Source organism: Plecotus auritus, assembly GCF_963455305.1.
Source record: "Plecotus auritus genome assembly, chromosome: 6".
Taxonomy (NCBI): Eukaryota; Metazoa; Chordata; class Mammalia; order Chiroptera; family Vespertilionidae; genus Plecotus; species Plecotus auritus.
The window spans coordinates 154,277,904-154,295,261 of NC_137773.1; positions in this window are offsets into that span (position 1 = coordinate 154,277,904).

Genomic DNA, 17,358 nt, shown 5'->3' on the forward strand with positions numbered 1-17,358 from the left:
TTCTATTCCTAAACTGTTCCCAAAATAATTTATCTTCTAAAGAAATTTAGTCATCAAAGTCTAAACACTAAAGAAATTCAGTCATCTAAGTCTAAACACTTACCAAGAGTAAAGGCTAAAATTTTACCCATTTAAAAATGCTACTTCACAGGATATATTGGCAATTGAAACTTCAGATGGGCTTGGTGTAGTTTAAAAAAATGAACCTGTCTCTTCTAGTTAAGAAAATGCCTGTGGGCCTAATGTTAGTAGCTTTAAGGGAGTTTTGAAATTGATGGGGACAGTTAGGCTTTTAGGCAAGGTAACTATCAGTCAGTGACTGTTCTGGCTACTTAATGTTCAGTATGATATGATCAAGTATGAATGCACTCAATCAAATGGGGCTTCAGGTGGGGGCAGAGGAGATGAGAGGGGTGGGGTAAAGAAGTTTCCAAGGTGGTGACAGGATACAGGTGGTGTCATGACTACAGTATTTCTGGCCAGTGTGGAAATCTGTTTTCAGCTTGGATGCCAATGAGGAAGGATGCTTTCTGTCATTTGGTGTAAACAGTTCCTCACCTTGCCCTGGCTATGAGGCAGATGCCACCCAAATGTAGGTGGGGTGCTCAGAATCGAAGAGAGAGCATCTTGCATGGTACTCCCATTCCTGGGAGAGTAAATAAAGTAGGGAGCCAGCATTTTTGGTAGGCAGCACTTAGCATGGAATGAAAGCCTCCTTAACAATACTGTGATGGAAGCTCACACATAGAAACAAGGAATCAATCAGGGACAATACTGAGAGGCTGGGAGAGGGACACAGCTCAGAGCACACCGAGGAAAACGAGCGCACATCGGGAAATAAAGGAGAGGGATGTCTGTGAGTGCAGTTCAAAGTATGGACTGGTGCTGGTCTGTGGACTGTTGGTTACTGGTCTGCAATTCGAGAAACACAGGGATTTAGAGAAAGCATTTAGAAAAGATGACAGGAATTTGATATTGCTGCAGCATTGAAGTGTGGTCCTGGATTCTTGTCATTTATCTTGTACCAAAGTTAGCTCTTGTTTGGGCTGGAAGCAACAAGAAAACATGGGAGACTTACACTTAAGATTACTCAAGCTATATAGAAAGCCATAAGGCTGAACAGGTGGGTAATTAGGAGTTAAATGAAAGACAGACATGAGTCCAAAGAGGCAGAGGCAGGATAGAAGAAATAGTGGGCTTGTCTCATTGAACAGGGTATAATTCACACAGTAAGTCATATGTGGTGTGATAGTTTAGTTTGTCAGTTTTAACCCCAAAGTTTATAAAAATCTAGAATCCTACTGTTCATCATAATTTAAATTTATTGCTTAAATGGTTAGAACTGGCTACAGATGAATTATGATGGGACAACAAAATTTTTGAGTGTAATTATAATTCTCAATATGTCACCTACATACATACAATCAATGAAGCAAGTGTACACTTTTTGTAATTATTTTTTCTTATCCCTTTATATATTTGTCAGACAACTCTCTGCACCATGTGACCCCACTGAATGATTTCAGACAAAGTGCTGTTGTTTCGAATGGCCACAACTGGGTGTGCTGCACACTTCTGGAATATTTCTTTAGCCAGTGAGACCTGGTTCTGGTGGGGTATGCTACAGATAAATCTTCCTAGTCCTCTGCACTTGAAAGGCTTACATTTCTACCTCAATAAATTAGTTTATAAAAAACAACCACCTATATTATCAAAGTGTATGACTCTGTTCCTGGGCTCTTATAATTTATCTTGTACTGGCGCTATATACTGTAGGCAAAAACAACAACAATGAAACATGAAGATTTACACCTAAGAGTGCTCATGCCATACATAAAGCCACACATGTACTGAGGAAAGCTCTTGCCTGAATGGATGGGTATTTAGGAGTTAAATAAAGGAGAGGCAAGATGGAGCCCAAGAGAGCAGAGGCTGAGTGGGGAAAAAACCACATAGTCTTAAAGTCAGAAGAAGTGGAGTTGAGTCTTGCCTCTGCCCCTTAGCCAACTTCATGATCTTGGGCAAGTCACTTAATTTCTCCATGCCTTAATTTTCTCATCTGTAAAATGGGAAAACATACTTTCTGGGTTCCTGTGAAGTCTAAATGAGAGACTATATGTGAGATGACATGACTGTGGGTAATGCTAGCGTTAGGGATTGCGGGACGAGGGAATAAGCAATGGCTTAGAACAGGGCAAACATTTTCTGTAAAGGGCCAGATAGTCAGGCATATTGGCTTTGTGGACCACATACCATCTAAGTTGAAGCTACTCAACTCTGCCTATAGTGTGAAATAAATTTATATCTATATATATAAAAGCCTAAGCAACTGTTACGACCCGACAGCCAGCCAGTAGCTATGACGTGTACTGACCACCAGGGGACAGACGCTTAACGCAGGAGCTGCCCCCTGGTGGTCAGGTGTGCACCCACAGCCAACCTCCCATGGCCGGTCAACCTCCTGCTGTCCCTCCCCCTAGCCAGCAGGCTCTGATTGCCAGCCAGGCCAAGGGACCCCACCCGTGCACGAATTCATGCAGCGGGCCTCTAATATATGTATATACACACACACACACACACACACACACACTGAGTGGCCAGATTATTATGATCTCTGAACACATAATAATCTGGCCACTCAGTGTGTGTGTGTGTGTGTGTGTGTGTGTGTGTGTGTGTGTGTGTATATATATATATATATATATATATATGTATATATATATATATATATTAGAGGCCTGGTGCATGAATTCATGTATGGGTGGGGTCCGGCCAGCCTGGCCATGTGGAGGGGACATGGGCGGTTGGCCGGCCTGCCTGCTGGTCAAACTCCTGGTCGAGGGGACAATTTGCATATTAGCCTTTTATTATATAGGATATACACTGAGTGGCCAGATTATTATGCGTTCAGAGATCATAATAATCTGGCCACTCAGTGTATATATATCTCCTAGTAAAAGTTTATTTATAAAACTAGGCAATGGGCTGGATTTGGCCCAAGGAATAAAGTTTGTCAACCTCTGTTTAGAGGCCTAGAGACTTGAATTCTAGTCCTAGCTCTGTTTGCATCTAACTAGGTGACTTGGTGCAAATTATTTTAGTTCCTGCTCTTTCTCCATGGAACCCTACTCAGTCTCTTCAACTTCATGACATGTAGAAGAGTGAGACAGAGACAAGGAACCTTGCAAGAGTGAAATGATTTTAATGAATAACATTTTGATTAAAAGCAAAAAGTATAGAAATACATAAGATGAAAAATTAAGTGAGGTGTAAATACAGTATGAGTATGGCTAGGAAGTATAAAGCTTGTCTTCTTTAGTATCCCAATAGATCAAACAGAGTGCAAATGACACAGGATTGACCTCAAACCTCCCTGCCATCAGGACACCCCCTCAGTCCAAGACCAGATGATGATTTGGAACTCAGGGGCCTGACCTCCTCTGTCCCTGAGCCATAAGAGCAGGGTGTAGGGCCTAAGTGGGAGGGAACCAATAGCAGATGTGCTCATTGCCCTGCCCGTAACCCCTCAGCCCTCTTCTTGCCGATGGGTGGATGGTTCATGTTCTTAGTACCCAGGAAGTCCTATTTTTGGCCACAGGCAGGTACTTCCATTGGGTGCATGTGGGGTAAGTCAGAGAGTTAAATTTCTTAGGAGTGCCTTGAATCCATGAGAGCTGGGTATTGGTGGATAAATACCAGCTCCGCCTTTCCCCATGTCTTGGGTGAGCCAACTCTCAAGTGTTTTCTACACTAGTTCCCAGAGATTCACATAGGATGGAACCACAGGTTTCCATGGCAGTAAACTCATTATTAGCACATCCTTTACTTCTTGGCTTCCTTCCCTTGCCTGTCTCACTTTCCCTTTCCCACAGTGATTCCTGGATTCACCTCTTCAATAAGCCACTAAGATCCAACTCTGTCTTAGGGTCTTCCTCTCAAGGAAGACAAAGGCATGGAGACATAGCCAAAGGCTTAAGAAAATACAGGAAAGTTCCCTTGGAGCACAAGGTCTTCCAGAAGTAAATTGAAATTTGATCATGTGTCAAGGGAAGTTTTAGGTATGCAATTTGTGCTGAGTTCCTTCTCTGTGGCCACCAAGATGAGAAAGACACAGTCCAGTCGTTGATGGCCAAGGGTTTACAATTTGGTTCTTTTAGGACGGGCAAAAAGGCCTTTCAGCTAATAGACCTCTTTCAATTCTAATAAAAAGGGATCTTCTGTAGAGTAGTCACACTTATTTATGACTCAAGCTATGAGCCTCTCAGTTTCTAAGACTCCTCTAGCATGTTTCTGGATTTTTACATATGCTCTTCTTTCTGCCCAGAATACTCATCTCCATTCATTTTGCCTGGTTCGCACTCCCACTTAAGGTTTTATGTTCCATGTCATTTTCTGTTGTTCCGTAGACCAAGTTACTTATGCTATCATCATGTTCCTGTGGTGCTCTGTTCTTCCACCATCATTGCACATATCAAATCATGTGCTATTGATTATTTGATTATGAGAGATCAGGGTCACAACTTATTGACCTTTATTTCCAGTGCCTAGCATAGGAGCTAAGTTACTCCATAAATATTGGTTGAATAAATGAACAATATTCTTACTAGATGGAGGACCCATCCTAGGACTCCATAGTAATTTATAGAACAGTTCTAGTGAGGATAAATAATACAGAAGTGACCGCTGATAAAAGGTCTGATTTCTTTCTACCCCTCGCCTACCCATCTTAAAAGGTTCTAGGTCAAAGTTTCTAAGTACCAGAATAGCAAGGCCACACTTGGGTGATAGGATTGTCAGCTTTCAAATATCCAAGAGGCATTATTCATCCATCCATCCATCCATCCATCCATCCATCCATCCATCCATCCAATCAGCCAGCCAGCCAGCCAGCCAGACATTTTCTCTATCTTCCCATTCATCAAAAAATGATTGTGTTCCTATTCTGTCTCAGGTATTATGCTAATCACTGGGGACATGAAGTGGTTTTATTCCTGCCCTTCAGAAGTTAAAAATCAGGCCAACTGAACAAATAATTAAAAGCTATTGCAATAAGTGGCTCAATAGATATATTATGAATTATTTGGGTACATAGGGCACGAGGAGCTACTTCTCTAACAATATGTAATTTGTCACAAATGTGGCTCAAGCAGTTGGGGTTACCTCTTCACCATGGCTAAATGCTCCCACATGGACTTCTTTCTTCTTCCTCACTTCCTCTCATCTTTATTAGGAGCTTAATCCTTGTGGCCCAGAGTATAATGAATGATTAAAGGTTAGAGCAGGATGGATGGAGTAGTAGGAGTTTATCTTGCCACCAACACGAAGGGGATCCAGTTGTGCCTCCATTAACCCTACCAAAATAATTAACTGCTTGCCTTGACTGTCAGCTACCCACCAATTTCTATTAAGCCTCCTTTTACTGGGCTAATAAAGTATGTATTATTAATAATCATGCTATCTGAATAGTGTTTTATACTTTTCTAAGAACTTCTTCATAGATTGAAAGGAGCATTAAAAGTCATCTTGTAGTCCAGCCACCCATATGTTTTTAAATTCTTTCTGCAGCACATGCTGAAGGCCACCCACTGCCTTCTACAATAACCTCCTCTACCTCCCTGATCTGGAGCCAGCCATTCTTCACTGCAAGGCCAATCAAATTCTTTGTAAAGTAATTGCCTACTCACTGAATGCCCAGAATTCCTTTATTCTCATATTTATTTATTGAATCCTCTGATCCCATCTGTTTCATACCTTGCTCTTTACATTATTATTCCAACATCCTTGCCTATCTCTTGACACGTCATAACACCATCCTTCCATTCCAACCCATTATTTAGCCATTCTTTTCCATCACCTGGATAGGGGGACCACAATATCCTTTGGTAGGACCCATTTGTTATAGTTACTCTGGTTACTATAACAAATTGTCTCAAAATATAGTACATAAAAAGACTATTATATGCTCATGGATTCTCTGGGTCAGCTATTCACACAGGGCATAACAGAATTGGCTGACTTCTGCTCCATAATGTCTGATGTGTCATCTGAAAAGTCTTGAAGGATGAGAGATGGGATCATCTTAAGTTTCACCTACTCACATGTGTAGTGGTTTATGCTGGCTATTGACTAAGAAGACTTAAAGCTAGGGAGACTTTACTAGGGAGAATCACATCTGGAGTATGTATTCATTTGAAAATCCCTGTGCTTTAAAGGGGTTAGGAAAACAAATAAAGCTCATTTAGAGAATATACAAGATGGAATATGAACCCCAAACTTTGAATGGTTAGTCTCTAGGGAGAATATCTACATGTGGCTTGTCTTCATCACAGTATGGTGACTGGGTTCCAAGGGCAAGAATACAAAAAGAGAGAGAGCCCGGCAGAAGATGGATACTTTTTATGACCTATTCTCAGAGGTCACATAGGATCATTTTCTCTACTGGTCAAGACAGTTACAAAGATCTGCCCACATTCAAGGGGGAGAATATAGACCCTCACCCCAACTCCTGGGTGGAAGAGTGGCAACATCACATTGTAAAAGAGTAATAGGATATACAGGATGTCCCCCCAAAATGTATACACACTTTGAATAATTATAAAGGCAGTGTTTATTAAAAAACATTTCATTTTAAAAATATACGGACATTGTGTGTATACATTTTTTTGGGACACCCCGTTTAATGGCATGGCTGTTTTTGAAAAATATAACACGCCACATCTTCCTAGTGCCCAAAGGCTCTCCTTCCATGCTCTACCCCAAGGGAAGGATATTATGGACATAGGTCTATAGTAGAGTCAATATTTTTTTGTCATAAATGAAATCTATGTCCCTGGGACTCTTACACTTTTGCCTTAATTCTCTGTACTTGAGGCCACACAGAACCAGCCTATTAATTCCAGTGCATTTAAGAAATCTGTTTAGTACTCCAGGAGTTTTTGGTCCTATCCAGGCATCCTCACACTATGGCCCGCGGGCCACATGCGGCCCGCCGAGGACATTTATCTGGCCCGCCGGGTGCCGCTGCCTGTCCTGCTTAGCTGCCAACTCCTCCCGTGCCCGCAGTACACATAGGAATTTGTTCATAGTTTTTTTTTAAACTGTAGTCCGGCCCTCCAACTGTCTGAGGGACAGTGAACTGGCCCCCTGTTTAAAAAGTTTGAGGACCCCTGCTATAGACTAACCATTCAAAGTTTGGGGTTCATATTCCATCTTGTATATTCTCTAAATGAGCTTTATTTGTTTTCCTAACCCCTTTAAAGCACAGGGATTTTCAAATGAATACATACTCCAGATGTGATTCCTCCATTTAGATTAGAAAAGGATGAGCATTCCTCTTCATCTCATTATGGATTCACATTAATCAGCCCAAGGCTTCTTTGGCTTTTATTTTAGGAAGTCACATAGTACTGTTGACTCATACCCAGCCTACAGTCAACTAAAACTCCCAAGTCAAGTCACATGCGTTGCTACTAATTCCTGTTCCTTGTTCTAAGCTTGAGTTAGATTTCTTTTTAGGCCAAAGTTCAAAGTTTTTAATTTCTCTGTTAAACTTCATTTTATTAAATTTATCCTATAATTCCAGCCTATTAAATAATTTTTGGATATTGAGCATTATCTGGTATATGAGCTGTCCTTCCAAAGCTGCATATGGCCTAAAATTCTGTTATGCCATCAGGGCTCACATCCAAGTCATTGATTAAAATGTTGAATAAACATATAAGTTTTCATTTGATGTGTACATAAACCATCAGAAAATCAGGGAACATTATTCATGCTTTTGAAATGAGGGAATCAGGACTCAGAGAGGTCTATGAATGTGCTCAAGGTCATGTTACTGATAGGTGTGACAAAGAAGGAACTTGAACCTATGTTTTTTGCTCTTTTTGCATTCAGCCCTGGACACTGGCTAAGAAGGGGTTAGGGAAAGGGCAAACAAAATGTAAGCCATGAATAAATATAATTAGAATAATAAAAATGATCTCTGACATTGACTTGTGGAAAAGATAACATGGGCCATTTCTTTCTTAATCTCCATTTTCTACCATTGTGCATTTTCCCTCTTTACTTGCAAATACCTTTATTTTCCAATCTCAATTTCAGAAAAACCTGTTTCCTGAGTTAATCCCCTTGAACCACAACCCACATGCACCACATCTCCTACAAGAAGACACTAGAATGCAAAAATGTGAAGAACCTACTGTGTCTGTCAAGGTCAAGGTGAGTCAAGAATAAGGCTGAGGAGGTAGGGTGACCAAAACGACTGTGTTTGCCGGGGATGGTCCCACTTTTAGTATTAAAAGTCCCAGGAAATCCCTCATTCTGGGAAAATCGGATGGTTGGTCACCCTATAAGTAGGATGCTGCAGCCTTCTGTTCTCTAGTCTCCTCTTTAATGTTAACACAGATTCTTTGACACTCTCCTTCTACCGAGCAGTGAGGTCTATATTCCCAATTCGGTGACTTTATAGAATACAGGGAAAGCCATTGTACCGGTTTTCAAGCTCAGGCCTTAAGACACTGGCAGCTTCCACTTCCTATCTCTTATGCATTATCTTGGAGCCCCGAGTCACCATGTAAGAAGCCCCATTACTCTGAGACTGCCATCCTTGAGAGCTCACATGTGGACTCTCCTGTCAACAGCCTCAGTTGTCTTGGATCCTCCAGACGACCCCATGTACCAACTGAATACCACCACTGAAAGAAAATGAGGATTACCCAGCTGAGTCTTATTCAAATTCCTGTCCCACAAAATTATATGATATGATAATGAAATGGTCTCTTCCTTGAGCTGTTACATTTTGGGGTAGTTTGTTATGCAGCTAGAGATCTAGGGTGAATGCCAAACTTGATCTAAATAAACTATTACTTCTTACTCATTGTTATAAACAGTAACCATCTCCAAATAAATGTTCTGCATAAGTCTATGCCAACCTTGCCTAACCTCACAAGCCTCTTTTGACGGGCAAAGTAAGGTGATCTGAGTGCTGGTTTTGACTACCTATACATCCATTCTTCCTGCATCACCTTGCGTGCCATATTGGCTCACTTCCTTCCCTATGAGCTGGCTCTTCTATGTGCCGTATGTTCCAAAGAATCCTTATTGATGAGATTTACATCTTTCATTCTCATCTTTGGCACTTTGTTGGCAATAACAGACTGCACCGCTGTAGGCTACAGTCTCCACCAATTGAATTCTCCCTCAGCCTCACATTTATCTAGAGCAGCAAACACTTGGCTGCTCCTTCCCAATTTGGCTCCATGATTGAAAATCTGATTGAAGAAACTAGATTCCTGGAGGGCAAGGGCTGTGGTTTAAGTGTCCTTGGGTCCCAATAGCGTTTCTTTAGATGGATGGATACATTCTCACCACCCTGGCAGAACCAGTTCCCTTTGCTTCTGCTCCTTCTCTTGCCTAATCTTTTCACTTAAGCCCTTTAAGTGTCTTTTAATTCCTAGAAAGGATAGGTCTTAAGAAAGAGCAGAGTGTACTGTTGTTGGCAGGGGATTTTAAAGTAAGAAAAGGGCAAAAGGATTCTGCATTATTTTGAGACTCCTTAGTGCTCAGTTCTCACTGAATAATTTGTGTCTGATTATTTTTCTGTTTGAAATCTCCGACTCTTTGATGAGTCTTGGACAATGGGACCAAGAAAGGTGACACATATGTCCATTTGTGATGCACTGGTGTAGCAGGAGGAAATGTCAGGGATAAGGATCACAGAGTCAGCTGGTGAGTGTCAGCTAAAATATTCCCTAAAGAGTCCCCAACTGTTGGAGCTGTAAGGGACCAATGAGAAAAAGGAGTAATAATATGGTGACATAGATGGTGATGGAATTAGGACAAGGACTCTAGCTTCCAATCTCTAGTCAAGTTCCTTTGACATCACTCTATCATCTATCTATCTATCTATCTATCTATCTATCTATCTATCTAATCCTAATATGCAAATAGACCAAATGGGGGAATAACTGAACAACCGAACAACCAAACAACCGGTCGCTATGACGTGCTCTGACCACCATGGGGCGCACACGTGGAACATGGCAGACATCGGCCACAGCGGGATGGTGGAGCAGGTGAGCAGGGGTGCCAGAACAAGGAGGGGCGCTAGTCACTGTCATCGGGGCGAGCCTGTGGTGGTTACTGAAAATTCTTTGCTCCCGTGCGCTGTGGTCCTGCCTGGCACTCACACCCCCTGCTGGCGCCCGGTGCCGTCCCCAATTGCTCGGCTCTGTCAGTGGGTGTGAGTAGTGGCTGCTGGCCCTGATTGCCCCTGAGGTCTTCTCCACCTCCCCCTTCTCCTGAGGGGCGATCAGGGCAGCAGCTGCTGCTCACAGCCGCTGCTTGCACCCGCTGACGGCACCGGCCCTGGCTGGTGCAGGCCCCAATTGCTCCGCACCATCAGTGAGTGCGAGAGGGGCTGGCGCCATCAGCACATGGGAGTGGTGGCAGTGAGAGCGGGGCTGCGGGCAGAGAGGGGACCGGGAGGGGCCACGGCAGGAGGGGCCGGGCGGGGGCACAGAGGATGGGCCGAGACCTGCCCCTGTGCTCACTGCAGTCTCGTGGCCCACAGTTCCTTTCAAGGTGCACAAATTCATGCCCTGGGCCCCTAGTGTTATAATAATACAGATTTCCAGGTCAAAATAAGGGGACCACATGCAATTGTCTCCCCATTTTCTCTCCAAATCTCATTGAAATCATGACACAGAAGTTCCAGAGGAAATAAACCCCCGACAGTGTGGAGAGTGGGAGCAGATTTATCATTCCATGCAAGTTATTAGTGAATGTCTGGGTGGCAGACGGCGGAATGGGAACACACTGACAGGTAAACATATGGAGGAACCCACCACTGCTAGAATGAAGATTGCAGCTCAACCTGGAGCTTCTCTCCCTTAGGAGCCCAGGAATGCTGGAAGCCTGGCATCACCAGGTAGAGATCCTTAGTGTGGGAGGTGGGACAGTAAACTGTGGAGGAACTGTTAGTTGGAAGACTGCCTGTGGCAAAGCTGTGCCCATTCTCTCCCCCACCACATGCATAAATGCTCCTCTTACCCACCCATGGAGCTGCAGGAGAGCTGGCAGCCTCGGGTTCATGCCTAGGCCAAACCTGGAGCACTGTCAGTTGCAGATGTCACAAGAGCTCCTTAGGGAGAGAGTGAGGCTTCCAATGTGGAGGGCAAAGCCCTCTTGATTCTGACATTTTGAGGGGTTTCATAATAGTGACCAGTTCCCAGCCTCACATCCTTGCTGTGTCTTCACATGACCTTTTCTTTGAGTGCTCACATCTCTCGAATCTCTTCCTCTTCTTATAAGGATACCAGTCCTTTTGGATTATGACCTCATTTAATTATCTCTTAATTATTTCTTTCAAGGCCCTGTCTCCCAACACAGTCACATCCATCCTAAGTTACTGAGGATTAAGGCACAGCACAGGAATTTTGGGGAGACACAATTCAGTTCATAACAACCACCTATAGGAGAGTGCTTGAATAGACCATGAAATAGCCACACAAGGGCATACCATGCAGCTGTAGAAGAAAAAATACAGGGAAAATCTCTGAACTGACATAGGGTAATGTTCAAGATGTATTCTTAATGATAAAAAGATGCGAAATACTCTGTTATCCAGGAAAATGTACACGCTTATATATGTGTATATGTAGTGTAATCTTTGAATAGTCCCTGAAAATTAACTATTTGCAAATTGGGTTACTGACCACTTCTAGTAGCGGTCCTTCAACCATTAGGTTTTCTTTCTTATTAATGAGTCAACTACTTAGCTTACTTTCTGTAGCTTAACTGAGCTTTGATCTGGGGGGGAGGTGGTCTTCTCAAAACTTAGTTAAATTTGAATTAACCAAGATTTTATTGATCTAATGATAGTTCTGATTAGTTGTCACTGTCACCAAATCTCATGTACTAGTATTTTTTAATGGACTTGGGGATTGAACTTGACAGATAATATTTTTAGGATTTAGAAATGCTTTAAGCAACAAGTAGCAGAACACTCAACTATAAGTTGCTTAAAGAAATAGAGATTTCTTTTTCTCTGTAACAAATGTTGCATATACCAGTGGTGCAGGATAATGCTAGTGCAGACAGGATCTTTCTATTTTTTGTTTCTATCTCCTCATTCTTAGCAAGTTGATTTGGTTCTTCTTGGTTGCAAGATGCCTGCTGCAGTTCCAGGCATCCCATATGCATATGCAACACACAAAAAAGGAAGGTAGAACAGTGATAGCCTATTCTGTCTCTGTTTATCAGGAAAGCAAAAGACTTCCTATCCCCCCTACCTCTCCCACCCCGCTTTTTCCTTCACATCTCATTGGCTAGAACTAGTCACATTACAACTTCTAGCTGCAAAGGATGAGTAGTAAGGAAACAGGATTGTCACGGTTGACTTATATCAATCAAGATTCATCACTTCTGGCCCAGTTGGCATGGCTCAGTGGTTGAGCATCTACCTATGAACCAGGAGATCATGGTTCATTTCCTGGTCAGGGCACATGCCTGGGTTTTGGGCTCGATCCCCAGTGTGGGGCCTGCAGGAGGCAGCCAATTAATGATTCTCTGTCATCATTGATGTTTCTCTCTCTCTTTCTCTCCTTCTTCCTTCCTCTCTGAAAACAATAAAATAATCTATTTCTCTCTCTCTCTCTCTCTCTCTCTCTCTCTCTCTATATATATATATATATATATATATATATATATATATATATACACACACACACACACACACTAGAGGCCCAGTGCACGAAATTCATGCATGGGGGGGGGTCCCCTCAGCCCAACCTGCACCCTCTCCAATCCGGGACATCCCTCTCACAATCTGGGACCGCTGGCTCCTAACTGCTCACCTGCCTGCCTGCCTGATTGCCCCTAACTGCCCCCCTGCCAGCCTGATCATCCCTAACCTGCTGGTTCCTAACTGCTCACCTGCCTGCCTGCCTGATTGCCCCTAACTGCCCCCCTGCCAGCCTGATCATCCCTAACCTGCTGGCTCCTAACTGCTCACCTGCCTGCCTGCCTGATTGCCCCTAACTGCCCCCCTGCCAGCCTGATCATCCCTAACCAGCTCTGCCTGCTGACCTGATCACCCCCAACTGCCCCCCTCTGCCAGCCTGGTCTCCCCCAACTGCCCCCGCCCGCCGGCCTGGTCACCCCCAACTGCCCCCCTCTGCCAGCCTGGTCACCCCTCACTGCCCCCCTGCTGCCAGCCTGGTCGCCCCCAACTGCCCCCCCTGCCAGCCTGATCACCTCACACGCCCCCCCCCCCCCGCCCGCCTGGTTGCCCCCAACTGCCCCCCCTTCTGGTCTGGTCACCCCCAACTGCCTCCCCCTGCTGGCCTGGTTGCCCCATGTAACCTGCTGTTCGGTCATTTGGTCGCCCCACACAGCCTGCTGTTCAGTCATTACTGTGAGGGTGTCCTGACAAATTTGCATATTACCCTTTTATTAGTATAGATTTTTTTAAAAAGATTCATCACTTCTGGCTGAACACATTACCACTTTAACAAAGATGGAGTTTTATTAGTAAGGAAAGGTAACTAATATTTCTGCCATACTTCTAGAGAAGGAAAAAATGAGAGAATGTTCTTTTCTCAATGAAAACCCATCTTTATTTATTTCTGCCCATCACCTTTGTTTTTTCTGCCATTTTTTGGTTAGCCAGTGAACCATTTCTAATTCTTTCTAGATCTGTTTTCCCAGTATGCACTTTGGGGGCTCTCTTCCCAATCAGTCCTGCAATAATGCTGCCTTTCTCACTCAACTCCACCTATTTGGCATGTTCTTATTAGTACATAGGTAACTCTCTAGACTTTTTGCAGAACTGGGGAAAAAGGAAAAACTCAAACATAATCAATAAAATATCAAAATGATTTTTTAAAAATCTAACTAATATTCCCCCCACCCAAACAAAGTATTGTCAGAGCTGGCACTAATATGGAAAGACTGACTGATGAATTTTGTCTAAGTTGGGTTCCCCAGGAGACCCTGGCACCAGGAATTGGGTATAAGTAGTTTACTTGGGAGATGATCCCAGACAACATTGGTAGGGAAGTGGGAAAGTGGGACATGGAAGGGAAGGTTCTGATGAAATGAAAATATGAAGCCAGTTATTACTCTGGGCAACCAGAGCTTACTCCTCCTAGGGACCCCATAAGAGTCAGTGCAGAGCATGCACCTCTGAGTTGTACCACCTGAAGGAAGAGGGAGCTGGGTATTTATCCTTCCACTTTTATTTGTTGTTGACTGAGGACTGCTGCAGGGGCATGAGCAATAATTTCCAGGATCTTGAGTTCTAGGTTAATAGTTCTGTGGTCTCTTAGGTTTTGGGCAGTGGGGCTCCAACCACCCAAATAAGCCCTTAGGTAGTCGGAAATCAGGCAGGTGAGCCCTATAATGGTAAGGCCAAGAGTATGTGGGCAGGGCACTGATGGCAGCTGCTATAGGTGTACTTTTTATAATTTTTAAATCCCATTGCTCATTGGAAATTATAGTAGAACCATGAACAGCTACTAAAAGGAGTGGAAAAGCAGAACTTGAATGATCTGGAAACAGAATCATTGAGCATTGGCTGTTACTTTGGGATTTTCAGAGTTTCATAAGATCTCCACATTCCAAGCTTCCATGCCTTTGCCTCTTGGTGTTCCCCATTAAGGCATTTTCATCTCCCCACCTGCTGGATTTCTGTCTTTCGATGCCTATCTCAAACATCATGTCTTTTCCATAGTTTCCTACTCCCATCTTCCTTCCCCATCTCCAATTTCTTAAAGTTTGCATGTCCTCAAAAGCAAAACCTGTGACAAGGACTTGGGCACAGATAGTTTATTTGCACAAGTAAAGGACTGGAGAAAGGGAGATGGGGAAGGGCCAATGATGTGTGCATCAGTCAGTGGTTACTGCTGTGGGCAGCTGGGGCTCCTGCTGCTAGGCCCTCAAAGGGACCATATAGAATGTGCCTTGGGATTGACTCACCATAGAATAGGAAACTGGATATCTGCCAACTCTAACCCTCATTGGTTGAGAGTTGCTTGTGGGGGTGGTAAACCCCCAGTACCTCTAAGCTGTCTTAAACACAGTGACCCATACTGTTGCCATAGAAAACTCTTCCTCAGGCATAGAAGCAGAGAGGCTCAGGGCTTGAGGAGGGAAGCTATCACTATACATAGACAATGTCCACAGGTGGACTTTCAGATGGACTCAGGGTGGACCAATGGGATATGGGAGTGATAGGATGTACAGGGCATGCTACAAGTCTCCTAGTTAGTTCCTCCCTTACCAGTGCTCACATGATACTTTAATGTCTTCATAATAGCCCAGCCTTGGGCAAACTATGGTCCACGGGCCGAATCCGGCCCGTTCGGCTGTTCTATCCAGCCCGCGGAGCCGAAAGAGCGGAGGGTTCACTTGCTCTCCCCTCCGCTCCTTCACCAGCAGCAGTGTTAACATGGCAACGTCGGGAAACACGGCCGCAGCTCCTTCTTCTGAGTGGGCGGATTTATATCTGCCCATTCAGTAGAAGGAACAACCTCTCAATCTTCCAGAGGCTCCTTGTAATGCCCGCGGACGCATCCCCCGACATCACCCTGGGAATGCGTAGACACGTTATCGTGGTGATGTAGGGAGACACGCCCCTGGAGAGCACAGTATCAGAGCATTAGCTAAAAAGGAGACCAACAACACTGTTCCCACTGAAGTTGATGTTTTAAAGACCAAAAACCTTTCAACCCAGTCTACATTGCCATCTACATCTACGTCCCGGGCATAATTGGAAGTTGCACTAAAGAAAATGTTTAATTTACTGTTGACACATTTTGTTCTTTTCTATTTGTTTTAGTTTTAAATTATTTTATTATATTTAAGTTTAATTTGAAAGGCTTTTGTACCTTTCCTTTGTTAGGCAATTTTATTTTGCCTTTGCCATCTTCAATATAAGGTATGTTATTGTGCTATGATTCCTCCATTTTTTGAAAAGATTAGTAAGGAAACATTTAATAACAATTATAACAATTAGTGTTTACGTTCTTCTTGTTAAAATGTTTGAAATGAATAAAACTATTGAAATAAAAAAGAAAAGACCGTGCCCTTTTATGTAATGATGTTTACTTTGAATTTATATTAGTTCACACAAACACTCCATCCATGCTTTTGTTCTGGCCCTCCAGTCCAGTTTAAGAACCCATTGTGGCCCTCGAGTCAAAAAGTTTGCCCACCCCTGTAATAGCCCTACGTGCTTCATATCTGTTTGTTTTGCCAGCAAATGTTAAGCACACTTTGTTTCTGCTTTACATTCAACCTTCACAACAACTCAAGAGACAGATACTGTAATTGTTCCCATTTAATAATGAGAAAACTGAGTCCCAGGGAGGTTAACTAATTTTGTGTTTATGCACCTATCTCTGCTTCCAGACTGTGAGCACCTGAAGGCCACGGCCTTTGTGCTACTGCTCTCCACATACTCACATCCAGCTCACTGGCTGACATATAGTAGGTACTCAATAAATGTCACTTGAATCAGATTATTCAGAAGATTCAAAATCACTATGGAAAGTGGAAAGAAATGCATGGCATTGAACAATGTCATTTTGAAAACAGCTTTTCAATAACCAGCAAGGCTCTGGGCACAGCTGGAATGATCGGATTGTACAAACTGAGTCTGTCAGAAAATCACCAGGAAGAAAAATAAATCATGCTGCATGACCACTCATACGCAAACCCGCTGCTTTCCCTTGTCTTGGGATTAGCCATGAGTTTTAGTAACTCTATTTACACCTGCATTTTTTAAATAATTGCAAACAGAATTAATCTTCAGTCTTACCCTTTGATGCAATGCCAAGGGACTATTTGGAACACAATTTATTCTCTGCCCAGCATATATTGGAAATAACCCAAAGTAGCTGTCAAGGCATAAACAACTCAGGGAAAAGCATTGCTGTGGTTTTACTGAACAGATGGTCTGATGACGTCGGTGTCTCCAGATTACCTGCAGCAAAAGCAGATGGAAAAATTAACATCACAGCCCAAGCTTGATGGCAGGCTAGGAGTCACGGAGAACGTCAGGGGAGAAAAGTCACGTGGGATGCTTTCTTTGCTTTGTTTTCAAGTTCTACTGGGAATCTTGCCCTCTTCACAAATTCCTCAAATGAAACAGTAAGAATTATTTCAGCTGGTCCTACAAACAACCACCAGCAAGACAGGGCCGGAAGACATGCATTCAGTAATGCCACTGCCACTAAAAAGTGAGATTGATTCTAAAAAGAGTTTATTAAATATGTAAAAGTGCCATATCAATGAAAAGAAACATCTCAGAGCTGTGACTGAATATGATGTTTCTTTGAAAAAATCATCATACTGGCT